General features: G+C 39.6%; 1 protein-coding gene across 10 annotated transcripts in view; it reads left to right on the top strand.

Annotated features, from left to right (window-relative positions):
* Positions 1-13,603, top strand: part of ASTN2 (astrotactin 2) — a 1,502,867-nt gene that overhangs the window by 304,281 nt on the left and 1,184,983 nt on the right. For 9 of the 10 annotated variants that reach the window (XM_079927229.1, XM_079927230.1, XM_079927217.1 and 6 more), the window contains one exon: positions 1,751-1,868. The exons of the other annotated variant lie outside the window; for it this stretch is intronic. The gene's annotated coding sequence lies outside the window, so the exon portion shown is untranslated. The remainder of the gene's footprint in view (positions 1-1,750; positions 1,869-13,603) is intronic. 10 annotated transcript variants of the gene reach the window in all.

The raw sequence follows: 13,603 nt of genomic DNA, 5'->3' as shown, positions 1-13,603 counted from the left end.
CTGTTATGGGATTAAATAAGATGGCATTTGTAAAGCTTTGAGGACAGAGAGTGTCTAGGGTGTAAGAAGTGCAGTGTAAGTTTCTGAACGTAGGTTAAAATGGGGATGTTATTGGTATTGTATCCTAAATAGTTCTACCAAGATGTCCCCTAGGCACCTCAAATCCAACACATCTAAAATCAAGCTGTGAGGAAGCATGTCATGGGGGACGGAGCACAAACTCTTGCAGACTTCTTCAACAGCACTGCTGTAAAATTAAGCTAAAGAGAGTCCCCCTGTCAAAATGTTGCTTTAAGGATTGATTGAGACTATGTAAAGATCTTAAAGCAGTACCTGGCACCGAGTAGGTGCTCAGTAAAGTTTAGTTCCCTTGGAAGTTAACAGCATTTTACTTCCATAGTCATCCAAAATGGAAATCTTTTTGACTTCATTTCTCTCATCAAATGTATATTAACTGTATTTTCATATTGTCTGTATTCTTGATGCTCTGGCATTGGTGGCCTTGCTGATGAGGATAGACTGGGCTGCTCAGTTCTTAGAGATAGCAGATGATTTGCCCTGGAGCATATTTTCATATGCAAACTAACCAAACCAGAGCCCATGCTCTGAAACACCTCTTCTATCTGGCTTTTATACAGTAAGTCCCCTACATATGAACCTTCAAGTTGTGAACTTTCAAAGGTGAAAATGTGAGTTTGCACATCCAGTCACGTAAATTAGTTCATGTGTCTGGCGTACATTGTCACGTGCGTGCATCCTCTGCAAGTGGTTGTGCTTTTGTGTACTTTACAGTACCGTATAGAGTACAGTAGTACAGTATCTTTATTTCAAGCTAGATCTGCGAGAGGACAACTTCATTGAACTCCTTGCTGTGCAACACGAGGAGCTTACTGATGAAGAACTGATGGAATTGGAGGCCCAGAGAAAGGATGAAAAGAGACAAGAGGAAGAAGAAGTAACTGAAGAACCAAAGAGATTCACAATGCAGGAAATAGCAGAGGGATTTTTTTATTTGAGGAGGCACTGTTAGTATTTAAGGCACAGGACCCAAACATAGAATGGTACACGAAGGTTGTAGCAGCAGTCATTCAGAATGCAATCCAGTGCTACCATGTCATCTGTGACAAGAAGAAAAGAGCTACTACCCAGACATCACTGGACTGTTTTTCAAGAAGGTACATAGTATTGAATCCAGCAAGGAACCAGAACCTGTGCCATCAGCATCAGGCATGAGTGAAACTGCAGCCTGCCCTCCGTCTCCTGTTGCTGACGATCCTTCAGCTCTACCATCTCCCACCCCCTCTCCCTCCTCCAGTCAGTAACTCTTCTTGCCTGTTCACTCGATGCCAGTCCCTGGATGCCAGCTGTTGTACTGTACTACTGTACTTTTCAAGGTACCATACTGTAAGATTAAAAGTGTTTTATTTTTTGTTTTTTTTTGTATTATTTGTGTGAAAAGTATTATAAACCTATTACAGTATAGTACTATATAGCCAATTGTGTTAGTTGGGTACCTAGGCTAACTTTATTGACTTAGGAACAAATTGGACTTTAGAACGTGATCAAATGGAACTCATTTCTGAGTAGGGGACTTACTTACTGTAATATAGAAGGCAATGTTCTTCTGCCTTAATCATCACAGGACCAGGTACCAGACAACTAGAGAAAGCCCGTATACCCCAGAGCCTGCTGAACTTAAAGTATCCAATCCTAAGCCTGCTCACCCTGCTCTTTCTTGCCTTTCCCACAGAAGCCATAATAAAGGCTCCTGCTCACGCCTTCCCCTTGCTCCTTCTGCCTCCTGATGGACTCTGGTGCTTCCTCATGTGGCTCCTCAGGGTATCACATGCCCCCTCCTCTTGGGAACTGTGAGTAACAAACTATCTTTTCAATGGCAATTGTCTCCTGATCTGTCAGTCTCACAACACCTGCATAATAATAAAATCAGCATTTTAAAACAAAACATTCTACCAAGTTCTAGAGATTTTTATCTGTAAAATAATTCTAAAACGTCAGTCTTCATTTCTGTTAGTATGACCATTGAACACATCCCTTGGCCTAGAGTATTGCAATGCACAGCTCAAGGGTCTTCCAGGGTCCAGACACACTTCTTTCAAAGTCTCAACGCTTGTTATCCATCCTTTATCCCCAAATCAAAGCAATCTTCCTAAAATGCAAATAAAACTATCTCATGCCATGTCAATAATATTCTGAGGCTGTGTATTGCCTAGATCCCAAGCATCTTGGCCTACCCCCCACTACACACACGCACACACACACACGCACACACACACGCACACACAGAGTCACTGAAGTGTTCAGCTCCACAGCACCAATTCTATTCTACACTATGGAAGGGGAACACAAATCTGTGTTGATTAGGGGGTTATCAGTGCCACAACCTTAGCACCCTATAATATCCATTTCGTGATGATTATAAGAAAGTAACAAGAGTGAACAATCAAAACATAGCCTGGCTCAGGGAAGAAAGCCCCTCACAGTTTGGCATATCTAAGAACCAAACCTGATTCCATTCAACAATTCTAAGTTTCACATTTTTTCATACGTTAACACCTCTCAAATCAGAACGTGTCTCATAATTGACAACTTATTACAATTATCATTGGCAGAGTTTTTTTTTTCTTTCCTGGTGACAAATAAGGTAATGGTACATCTAACAATCAATGGTACCTTATATTCAATGAGGAACAGTTTGTCAATAAGAAGACAAAAACAAACAAACAAAAAACCCACAAGCTCTGTTCAAATAAATAAAGAAAACAAATGGTTGGAGAATAAAGAGATTTGTTTCTTAAGTACTCCTTAGAACATGTACTAGAGTAATGGGCATTTTGCATCTACAAAGAAAAATAGAGTACTCAATGTTTCCTAACCTTTTTGACCCACGGTGAATCTCTTTTATCCTTGGATACCCATTACCAGGCCTGTATCCATTAGCGTGCTGTGGAAGCATGTTCCTGTGATCTGTAGTACAGAAAATGCTACTCTTAAGCAGAATCATGAAGGATATTCTCCTGGCACCCAGCGACCCAGTCCCTGTCTCTAGGGCTGGGTCATCACATGAAGTATTGCCCTGTATTTTTTGTCCAAATACCCCTCCTACCAGCGGTGAGTGAGTGCACCCCACAGGGGCTATCAAGGTAAACAGCCTAAGTAGTGCCTACTCCTCCCCAGCCTGAAATGTCTGCAGCACTTCTGTGTTATTTTAAAAATTACTTTGAATTTTCTATCTCTGTATTGTTTGTCTCTACCAGTAGACTGTAAACTCCATGAGGGTAGAAGCTTTGTCCAGTTTCATATAGATTGAATGCATGGGTATATACTCAGTAAGTAATTAATGAATGGATCAATGAACGATATATCTGAATTTGTTCTTAATATGCAGCTAGTATTTTAGAGTATTTGTCCCTTTCCAGTAATGTGATTCTCTTATAATATGTTCAGTGATTATTCTGGGGCTTTCTTACTATTCTCATACTTTTAAATACTTGTTCTTTATACTTTTATTATGGTTATACTTTTCTACTCCCTAATATTCCCTGAGGGTACATGTGCCCCAGTTTAAGCAACACAGAATAATAGAGTCACAGCAAGTGGGTTGGGATAGAAGTCCTCATTGCATTAAACACCATGCCTTGTCTTGGGTTAGAAAAATCTTCTTTGTCTTTTCGAGTGATGAACCTGAGGCAGAGGCTGGTTGATTATGAACAAGAGAGTCTTTCCTCTTTGCTCTGTCTCTGTACTCCTCCAAATCATTCAGTGGATCTCTGCTTGTCCATCCAGACCCTGGAAAGGTATGGTGTAATATATAGAAGGCTATATTTTTAAATATTTAATTATTCTATTTACTTTCTGGCATCATCATTTCTTTGTATGTGACTTACCTTTAACTTCGCCGAGTTTCCTTAACTGTGTAATGGAAATAGCACTGTGGCCTAATCAATAATATTGTTTGAGTGTTAAATGAGATAGTATTTGTGGATGTACTTGTAAATGTTACAGTTCTACACAAATGTTGACTACCATTCACTCATTCAGTCATTCACCCAATATGTAGTAAATGCTTAACATCTGCCAGGCACTGTTCTAGGCACTAGGATACATCAATGAATAAAACAGACACCCCTGCTTGCATGGAGCTCATGTTCTAATGAGGAGAGAGCCAAGAGAAATTATAAATAAGTATGTTACACAGTATGTTAGAGGATGTTAAGATCTATGGGTGGAAAATTAAAAGAGTAAGTGGTAAAATTCAATGAAGAGTGGTAAGGGTACTGAAGTTTTAAATAGGACTGTCAGTATGGGCCTCCTTGAGAAAGACATTTCGAGCAGATTCCTGAAGGAGTTGCTAGCCATGCAGGTATCTGGGAGAACATTGGGAGCAATTTTGCCCCTAGGGGACATTTGGCAATGTCTGAAGACATTTTTGTTGTCACACTTGGGAGCAGTAAGTGTTGCTACTGGGATCCAGTGAGTAAATCCAGGGTTGTTGCTAAACATTCCACAATGCACAGGACAGGCTCCCAATCCAAAATACCAATAGTGCCAGGGTTAAGAAACCCTGAATTAGAGGGATAAGCTGGTGCAAAAGCCTAGGGACAGGAAGTTGTCACAACCAATAAGGAAGCCAGTGTAGAGATGCACAAGTGACCATCTAGATCACTTAGCGTGAGGTAGGCCATTGTAAAGGCTTTTGAATCTTCTTGATACCTACCCCAGGCTCCCCAGGCAGGCACTGTCACTCTCTTCTCAGTGCTCCCACAGTAACCAGCTGTCATGCTCAACAGCGATTAATTTTCTGCATGTCTCACTAGGCTTTCAAGTCCTTGATGATAGCAGTCAAATCTGGTCCATCTCTGTACACCCTGTGCCTATCACAGTGCTTAATACCCAGTAGGAGTTCAATGTATGTTATTTGCATCAATGATTATGATAATAACTTTGGATGATAATAGCAATTGATTTTATTTTTATTCAACATACAGGCTAATAAGATCCATGAAAGGACAGATTTTGTCAGTTACATTCAGAGCTGTAGTCGCAATGCCTAGTCGTTACCAAGTACATAATAAGTGCTTAATAAACACCGATTGAATAAAAGAATGAGTAGATTATATACATAATCAGCCCTTCCCTTGATTTCTGGTCAGTCAGATTTCTCCTCTTCTTAGCAACTTCTCTTGAAAAAGAGGAAAGAGAAGTTGAAAAGGAATATCTGCTCTTTTTTCTAGAAGACAACCTATGACAAAATACTCTGAGCTGGTAAGCTGATGCGACCATGCTACACTGGCAGGTCACATTATAACACGTTAAGTGTAGACAGCACATGCTTGCATAACCCAGGGTAATCTTTGGAAAAGGGTGAGGACATAAATCAATGAATCAAGCTGGTTGATTCCACAAGTAGCTCCCCTTTTCTCCTATTTCCCACACTAGAGGAATCCAGAAATCTGGAGATGATCCGATGGGGAAAGGATGAACAAATATGCAACCTGGGTAAATAAATGCACATGGAGCACTGAAAAGTATCCAGTGAATGCTTTCCTTGAGGTTCAAGAGATACGGTTCAATCCATACAGAGTGGAAAGGATGGTGCAAGATTCAGCGTGACATTCCTAGTACCCCGGCTTTATCCTTAGCCTTTGAGAGAACCCTACTTATAAGCTATCCCTTCCTCTGCAAAAAGTATTATACCTAAACCCTGCTCCTCACGTGCTCTCCCAGGCCCCTGCAGACCCTTGGTCCTTAACTCTTCTCTTCCTTCCAAAGTCCAGGCGTTGTGTTAGCTACAGACTTATCAATATGAGTTGTTAGTTTTTCCCTGTTTGGCTTGGTGGTGTTGATGGGTAGGGGAAAGGGAAAAATCTACAGATTCTAAGGAGAAGAGCATAGGACAATAGGACCCTTGTGGATTGACCACCAAGTAGGAGGAAAAAAAAGAAAAAAAACTAAAATGGAAAGAAACCCAAAGGATGAATACTTACATGATGAAAGTGAAACTCATTCCAATCAATTATTTTATATTTGATGCTTATATAAGTACTTGCCTCCTTTCCTGGTCTGAGTCAAAGTAGGGGAAAAAAAATAGGGGAAAACCTTTCCTAGTGCCTTGGTCTTAGATGGTTGAGGCTCTAGGGAGCAGGAAGATGAAGAGAGAAAGAGAGAAAATAAAAAGGTTTGATGTAACATTGTGGAAAGGGATTGTGCTTGGGGTAGCATAAGATATGTTTAGAATACTAAACATAAACATGCTTCTATTTTGACTCTGTCCTTTTGATCCACGCCAGAGACCATGCCTTTTTCATCTTTGACTCCTCTAGAGCTCAGCAAAGGAAATAGCCATCAAATGTGTCCTGAATGACTCAGCAAAGGAACAACTCTCAATGAGTTGGCATAGAATAATAACTGAAATGTACGGACTATGCATTTGATTGGGAGTTTTTGCTTCTAATGCTTCATCATGTCTTAGCTGTGTGACATCAGCCAAGTCATTTAACTTCAGTAAGCCTTAGTTTCTTTCTCTGTAGAAAGCTTCCTATAAAGACAAAATGAGATAATGTAGGCTAAGACCACAACAAATTAAGTCTGTTAGTACTTGATGAAGATTTCTCACTGCTTGTGGAAAAGTAGCACCCTATGCTCCTTTCTGATCACAGACAGCTTTTTCTGGGTTGACTTCTTAATATCTTTGAGTTAGTCTGAGTTTCCCACAACTTGAGAAGATGCAAAGTAAATGGGTGATGGAGCTCCTGTAACTTTGTATATTGAGGTTTAATTCCCACGACCTGTTTCCCCCACTGAAAGAACACATGTTACTTTATGAGGCCTACTGGAATTGAATGTGAAAAGGAGGTGGTGACTCAGGGTGTTTGGGGAAAAAATCTTGTTTTCCAAGGCTTCAGACTCAGCTCAAAGCAGATCGCCACATGGTTCTCTGTTTCCTTCTTCAGCTTCCTCTATTCCCAGCCCCTCACACTCATATATAGCAGTCAAAGTGACTTCATTTTCCACCGGATTTTTTTAGAAATATTGTTCTGGCCCTTATGCATACTTACTTAGTTTTTTTTTTTTAAATATTTATTTATTTATTTGGTTGCACCAGGTTTTAGTTGCAGCAGGTGGGCTCCTTAGTTGCGGCACATGGGCTCCTTAGTTGCGCTATGTGAACTCTTAGATGTGGCATGCATGTGGGATCTAGTTCCCTGACCAGGGGTCAAACCCGGGCCCCCTGCATTGGGAGTGTGGAGTCTTATCCACTGCACCACCAGGAAAATCCCATATACTTACTTGTTTCAAAAGACATTTTCTCATAGCTTATAATCCTCTCAAAGAAACCCTCCAGGACAAGAACCTTACTTTGCACATATATGTATTCTGCGTAGCACTTTACCCTGTAGTAAAAATCAACTAATGGAAGGCAGGAAGAAATAGAGGGAAATAATAAACAGACTTGATAGCAGAATAAATTTTTTAAAGTAAGGTTTGGAAAGCTATCTATAAAATTATTTGACATTATCACAAAGCATAATGTGAAGCTCAAAAGCAATGCAACTAAAAGAAAAATTCTCATTGCCTAAGAACTGAAGTGAATCCTCTCTCCATTTCCTGCTAGTAAGGTGCTCTGGGACTGCACAGTCAGGCCTACACAATGAAGCCCATGGGTTCAGCTGCCTTGGGCCTCTCAGAAGGCATTTGCTTCATTTCCACCAACCACAAGCCTTTGCTTCTGCCTCTGTCCCAGTCCAGCTGGACAACACATGCTAGAGGACCGGCTATTCTAAAATCTCTCTCCTACTCTTGATAGGTGGTTTCCATGGAGGTCCCTCAGTCCCATCTAACTCTTTCACCTTTAAATGTGCTGAAGAGCGAGTTTGAAATTAGACCCAGAGCCATATGGGAAAGCTGAGGGCAGCATATGGTTGCAGATTGCTCAATGCTGATTGATAGCATCTTTAAGCTCACCTTCCATCTCTCTTTACACAGGAAACAGTGATAGGGTCGGAGTTCTGTATTTTGAATTGCTCTGCCCTTCATGTGGGAAAATGAGACTCAGAATACAGCACCCATGTTAAAACTTGTTTTAGTTTCTTGGTCATGGTGGAGGTAGAGTACAAAGAAATATCTGTATTCCTACTTGTGATCAATGGGAAGTAAACTGATAGGGATAGAGATTCAGTCTGTGAACTTGAATGATGGTCTGTCCTGTAGAAATGCGACTTTAAGTCAAACCTAACTAGGTCTCACCTGCAGATTTAGGTCATGCCAACATAAACTGTAGATGGGGATGAATCAGTCCCATGGAAACAGGGAGCATATTGCTATAGTTATTACAGTGAGATGATAAGAGGAGGGAGAAGTTCTGTGGTCCAAGCAGGGAAGATATTTTTTTTTAACAAGCTGAAAAATCTGAAAAGAAGAGGATGCCAAAAAAAAAAAAAAAAAAGAATAGCAGGGAGTCAACTGCAAAGAATCAAAGAGAAAGAGTAAGCATGCAGAAGGAAGTAAATAATTCAGGATCTATCTCTGCAAATTCTGGGCTACAGCATGTCTTACCTCACTTCACAAACAATGCCATCATTATTAAAAGGACAAATACTGGCCTTATGACAAATGCTGTCATAATTGAGCAAATTTCAGAAAGCTCCACTGGGTCAATTGGTAGTGGTTTGTCTCCTTTATGAAGTCAAGTTTTCAAGAAGGAAAGCTCTTGTTTCCATGAGTAAGTACATTTTTTTGTTTGTTTGTGAAAACTAAAACTTAGCTATACAAATGCACTTTTTCATATAATTAAGTCTGGCAGAGCTGGAACCCAAAACCAGATTTCTTTTTTAATTCCAGCTGCATAATTATACTGTATTATCAAGCGAATAAACCAACAAACAAGTAGACATAGAAAAACCCTTTAACATGGAAAAAGGGAGAATCATCACAGAATACCCTGGGAAAGAAAGACAAACAAGGAGAGAGAAAGGGTTTTAGAACTTTGAAATACAACAAATCAATGTGATTCTTATCGTCACCAGTGACATCATTAATTGAGGTCCAGTTCATGTACCAGAGAGTAGCTTTGGTAACAATATGTCACTGAACCATCACTGGGGCCGTAAACAGCTTGAATGAGACTTACCACACCATTCACTTAAACTGTACAATTCAATGTTTATTTTAGTATATTCACAAAGATGTTCAACCTTCACCACAGTCAATTTTAGAACATTTTTGTCAGTGCAAAAAGAAACCCTGGGTCCTTTAGCAATCAATGCCCTACCCCATGTCCATTGCCCTAGCTCTAAGCAACTATTATTCTACTTTCTGTCTCTATAGATTTACCTATTCTGCACATTTAATATAAATGAAATCTTATAATATGTAGTATTTTGTGACTGGCTTCTTTCACAAAGCATACTGTTTTCAAGGTTTATCCATGTTGTAGTTGTATCAGTACTTCATTCTTTCTGTGGCTGAATAAAATTCTATTGTATGGATATACCACAATTTGTTTATCCATTGATTAGTTGATGAGCATTTGTTTCATTTCCACCTTTTGGCTATTATAATAATATTGATGTAAACATTTATGAACAAGTGTTTGTGTGGACATGTTTTAATTGCTCTTGGGTATATACCTAGGAGTGGAATTACAGAGTAATATGGTAACTGCATTTTTCCTCATCTGGGGAACAGCTAGACTATCTTCCAAAGTGACCATTCCTGCCAGCAATGTGTGAGGGTTCAAATTTCTGCACATCCTCACCAACACTGGTTACTGTCTTTTTTATTATACCCATTCCAGTGAGTGTGAAGTGGTATCTCACTGTAGTTTTGATTTGCATTTCCCTAATGGCTAATGAGGTCAGGCACCTTTTCAAGTGCTTATTGGCCATTTATATGTCTTCTTTGGAGAAATATCTATTTAAGTTCTTTGTCTATGTTTTAACTGAATAGTATTTTTATTATTGAGATGTGTTTTATTTATATAAATATATATTCTGGATACTAGTCTCTTATCAGATATATAATTTGCAAATATTTTCTCCCTTTCTATGGGTTGTCTTCACTTTCTTGATAGTGTCCTTTGAATCACAAATATTTTAAGTTTTGAAGTTCACATTATCTATTGTTTCCTTCGTTGCTCATGCTTTGATGTCATATCTAAGAATCCATTGCCAAATCTGAGGTCATGAGGTCATGAGAATTTATCTGTATGTTTTCCTATAAGAATTTTATACTTTTAGCTCTAACATTTAGGTCTCTGATCCATTTTGAGTTAATTTTTGTATATGGTGTGAGATTTTTTTTTTTTTTTGGCTATGTTGGGTCTTAGTTGTGGCACTTGGGAATTTTCATTGTAGCACACGGATCTTTCGTTGCAGCATGTGGGCTCTTCATTGTGGCACGGGCTTCTCTCTAGTTGTGGCATGTGGGTTTTCTCTCTCTGGTTGTGGCACATGGGCTCTGTAATGTGCGGCACGCAGGCTCTCTAGTTGAGGTGTGCGAGCTCAGTAGTTGCAGTGCACAGGCTTAGTTGTCCTGCGGCATGTGGGATCTTAGTTCCCTGACAAGGGATCAAACCGATGTCCCCTGCATTGGAAGGCAGATTCTTTACCACTAGACCATCAGGGAAGTCCTAGGATTCATTCTTTATTTGATTTTCACACCACAATTTGCTGAAAAGATTAATCATTTCCCATTGGCATCCTTGTTGAAAATCAGTTGATCACAGACACATGGGCTTATCTCTGAACTTTCAATTCTGTTATCATATTGATCTTTATGTGTATCTTTATGCCAATACCACACTGTATTGATTGCTGTTGCTTTGCAGTAAGTTTTGAAATTAAAAAATGTCAGTCTTCTAACTTTGCTCTGTTTTGGCTCTCCTGGTTCTCTTTAAATTCCATGCAAATTTTAGAATCAGCTTGTCAGTTTCTACAAAGAAGTCAGCTGGAATACCGATAGAGATTGCATGAATCTGTAGATCAATTTGGGGAATTTAATCATTTTATCTATTTTAAGTCTTCTAATCCATCTAACAATCTAGTGATATTTTCATTTCAGTTATTGCACATTTCAACTCTAGAATTTCCATTTGGTTCATTTCTATAATTCTCTGGCCTACAGTTTAGCCTATATCTCCAGTGAATCAAACAATATCTTCCCAACTGCCATCCATCACAAGCTCCACTAGTTTTTGTTGTTGTTTTTGTTAGTTTTTCCCGTCTTTATTGGAGTATAAATGCTTTACAATGTTGTGTTAGTTTGTGCTGTACAACAAAGTGAATCAGCTATATGTATACATATATCCCCATATCCCCTTCCTCTTGAGCCTCCCTCCCACACTCCCAGTCCCATCCCTCTAGGTCGTCACAAAGCAACAAGTTGATCTCCTTGTGCTGTGCAGCTGCTTCCCCCTAGCCAGCCATTTTACATTTGGTAGTGTATATATGTCAATGCTACTCTCTCACTTCATCCCAGCTTCCCCTTCCCACCCTGTGCCCTCAAGTCTGTTCTCTACGTCTGCGTCTTTATTCCTGCCCTGCCACTAGGTTCATCAGTACTGCTTTTTAAAATTCCATGTATATGCATTGGCATACAGTATTTGTTTTTCTCTTTCTGACTTACTTCACTCTGTATGAGATTCTGGATCCATCCACCTCACTACAAATAACTCAATTTCATTCCTTTTTCATGGCTGAGTAATATTCCATTGTATATATGTGCCACATCTTTATCCATTCATCTGCTGATGGACATTTAGGTTGCTTCCATGTCCTGGCTGTTGTAAATAGTGCTGCAGTGAACATTGGCTCCACTGTTTTTGTGAGAGCTCTTGAGCTTGAAATTCCCCACTCTCTTGTAAATAAGGTCAGTTCCTTTGGGAAGAGATTAGGAACTCCCTGTTTTAAGACCTGCTTCTTCCCCTAGGCAAAATCTCTGAGGCAGGGCTCTGAAGCTGGGGATTGGGGCAATGCTGTGATTCTCTCTGAGTTACACTTCCCACTTCAGGAGCTGAGTGCTCAGTGGATAGGAATGGAAGTAGCATCAGGTCTTCTTGGCTTGCCTCTCTCAGCATGGAACCACTGCCTTACAAGCTGGGACAAGGAAGATTGGCTTCTCAGTATTCTTAGTGATACCTGCCCAAGGTAGAGCCTCCATGGCATTAGTCGGGACTCAGCAGCAGAAGAAAGAAGTCACCACTTGGCTGCACTCACACAGAACTTAGCCTCAGCAGCAAGTAGCTGGGGCAGGATGAAAAATGCTTCCCCCTGGGAAGGTAGCCCTTCAACAGGGAGCTGGGGGAGATGGAGTCCTGTATTCTTGACAGCATAAATCTAAAGTCCAGTTTCTGTTTCACTGAGCTGGGAGTGGGGAGTGAGTGAGTCTTGCTTTTGATACTATGGATTCTCATTGTTCCTACCAAATTTTAGTAGATTTTCTTGAATATATGTTTCTGCATTTGCTATATGCCATTTGGACCATTTCCAGAGACTTTGAATGTTTTCTTTTTTCAATAATTTTCGCCATTTTCTATGGGGAGTATGTCTACACAGCTCCTCATGCTGTCATTCCAGAAGTGGATCTCAAAAATATGTAATATTTATACCAATGTTAATAGCCTAAAAATAAGACCAACAATCATAGGAGAGGCAATGGGCAAGAAGAAGCGGTAAATGGGGCTTAAAGAAAGGAAAGAGGAAGAACAATAAGAAATGCATACAATGGGAGAAGAAATGACAGCAAGAAGAGACAAAAACAGATGGAAAAAAATAAACAGTGCAAAATAGCCATATTTGACCCAAATTGGTCAGAATGAGCTTGAATGTGGAATAACTGATGTAAAGTTGATATCCCTCACACTGACCTTTCATCACGTACTGACTTACGTTCCAACATCGTCCAACTGTTTCAGGTGTTCACATCAAGTTTCCTACAGGTGATCTTGAATTCGTGCAAAAATTATGCTTTTCCCCCTTCTGTCTCAAAATATATAAATCCTCCCTATCTTTGAAGGATCAGCTCAAATGCCATCTCCTCCAAAAAGCATCTCCTCGTTTACCCACAGCTGCCTTGATGTCTGTTCTCTCCATTCTCTGATTTTTTTTGAATAATTTATCTGTATCTCTTCTGTGAAATTATCATTTTTACCTCTCCTCCAGAGTTCCTTGCCTCCTGCTTATTCCCAAATCTAATGCTCTGAGATATCCTCAGAGATTCTTCCAGTGTGTTTTTCTTTTCTTACGTTAACCAGGGTAAACTTACAATCAATAACCCTAATCAATACAGATATATGCAGTTTTTTTTCAATTTTTTTAACATCTTTAGTGGAGTATAATTGCTTTACAATGGTGTGTTGGTTTCTGCTGTATAACAGAGTGAATCAGATATACATATACATACATCCCCATAGATATGTGCATTTATAAAAATGATGGAGTGAGATTGGCACAACGATATACTCATAGTCTTCAGTCCATCAACTGAATGAATAACACTGAATGAACAAATTGAACAAATGAATGTCAGAAATAATGAAGTGTGCATATTATCAGATTGGGAAACTGATAAAGAAAAGCAACTCAGT

The sequence above is a fragment of the Stenella coeruleoalba genome, assembly GCF_951394435.1.
Source record: "Stenella coeruleoalba genome assembly, chromosome: 7".
Lineage (NCBI taxonomy): Eukaryota > Metazoa > Chordata > Mammalia > Artiodactyla > Delphinidae > Stenella > Stenella coeruleoalba.
This window is presented reverse-complemented; position numbering and strand designations above follow the sequence as displayed.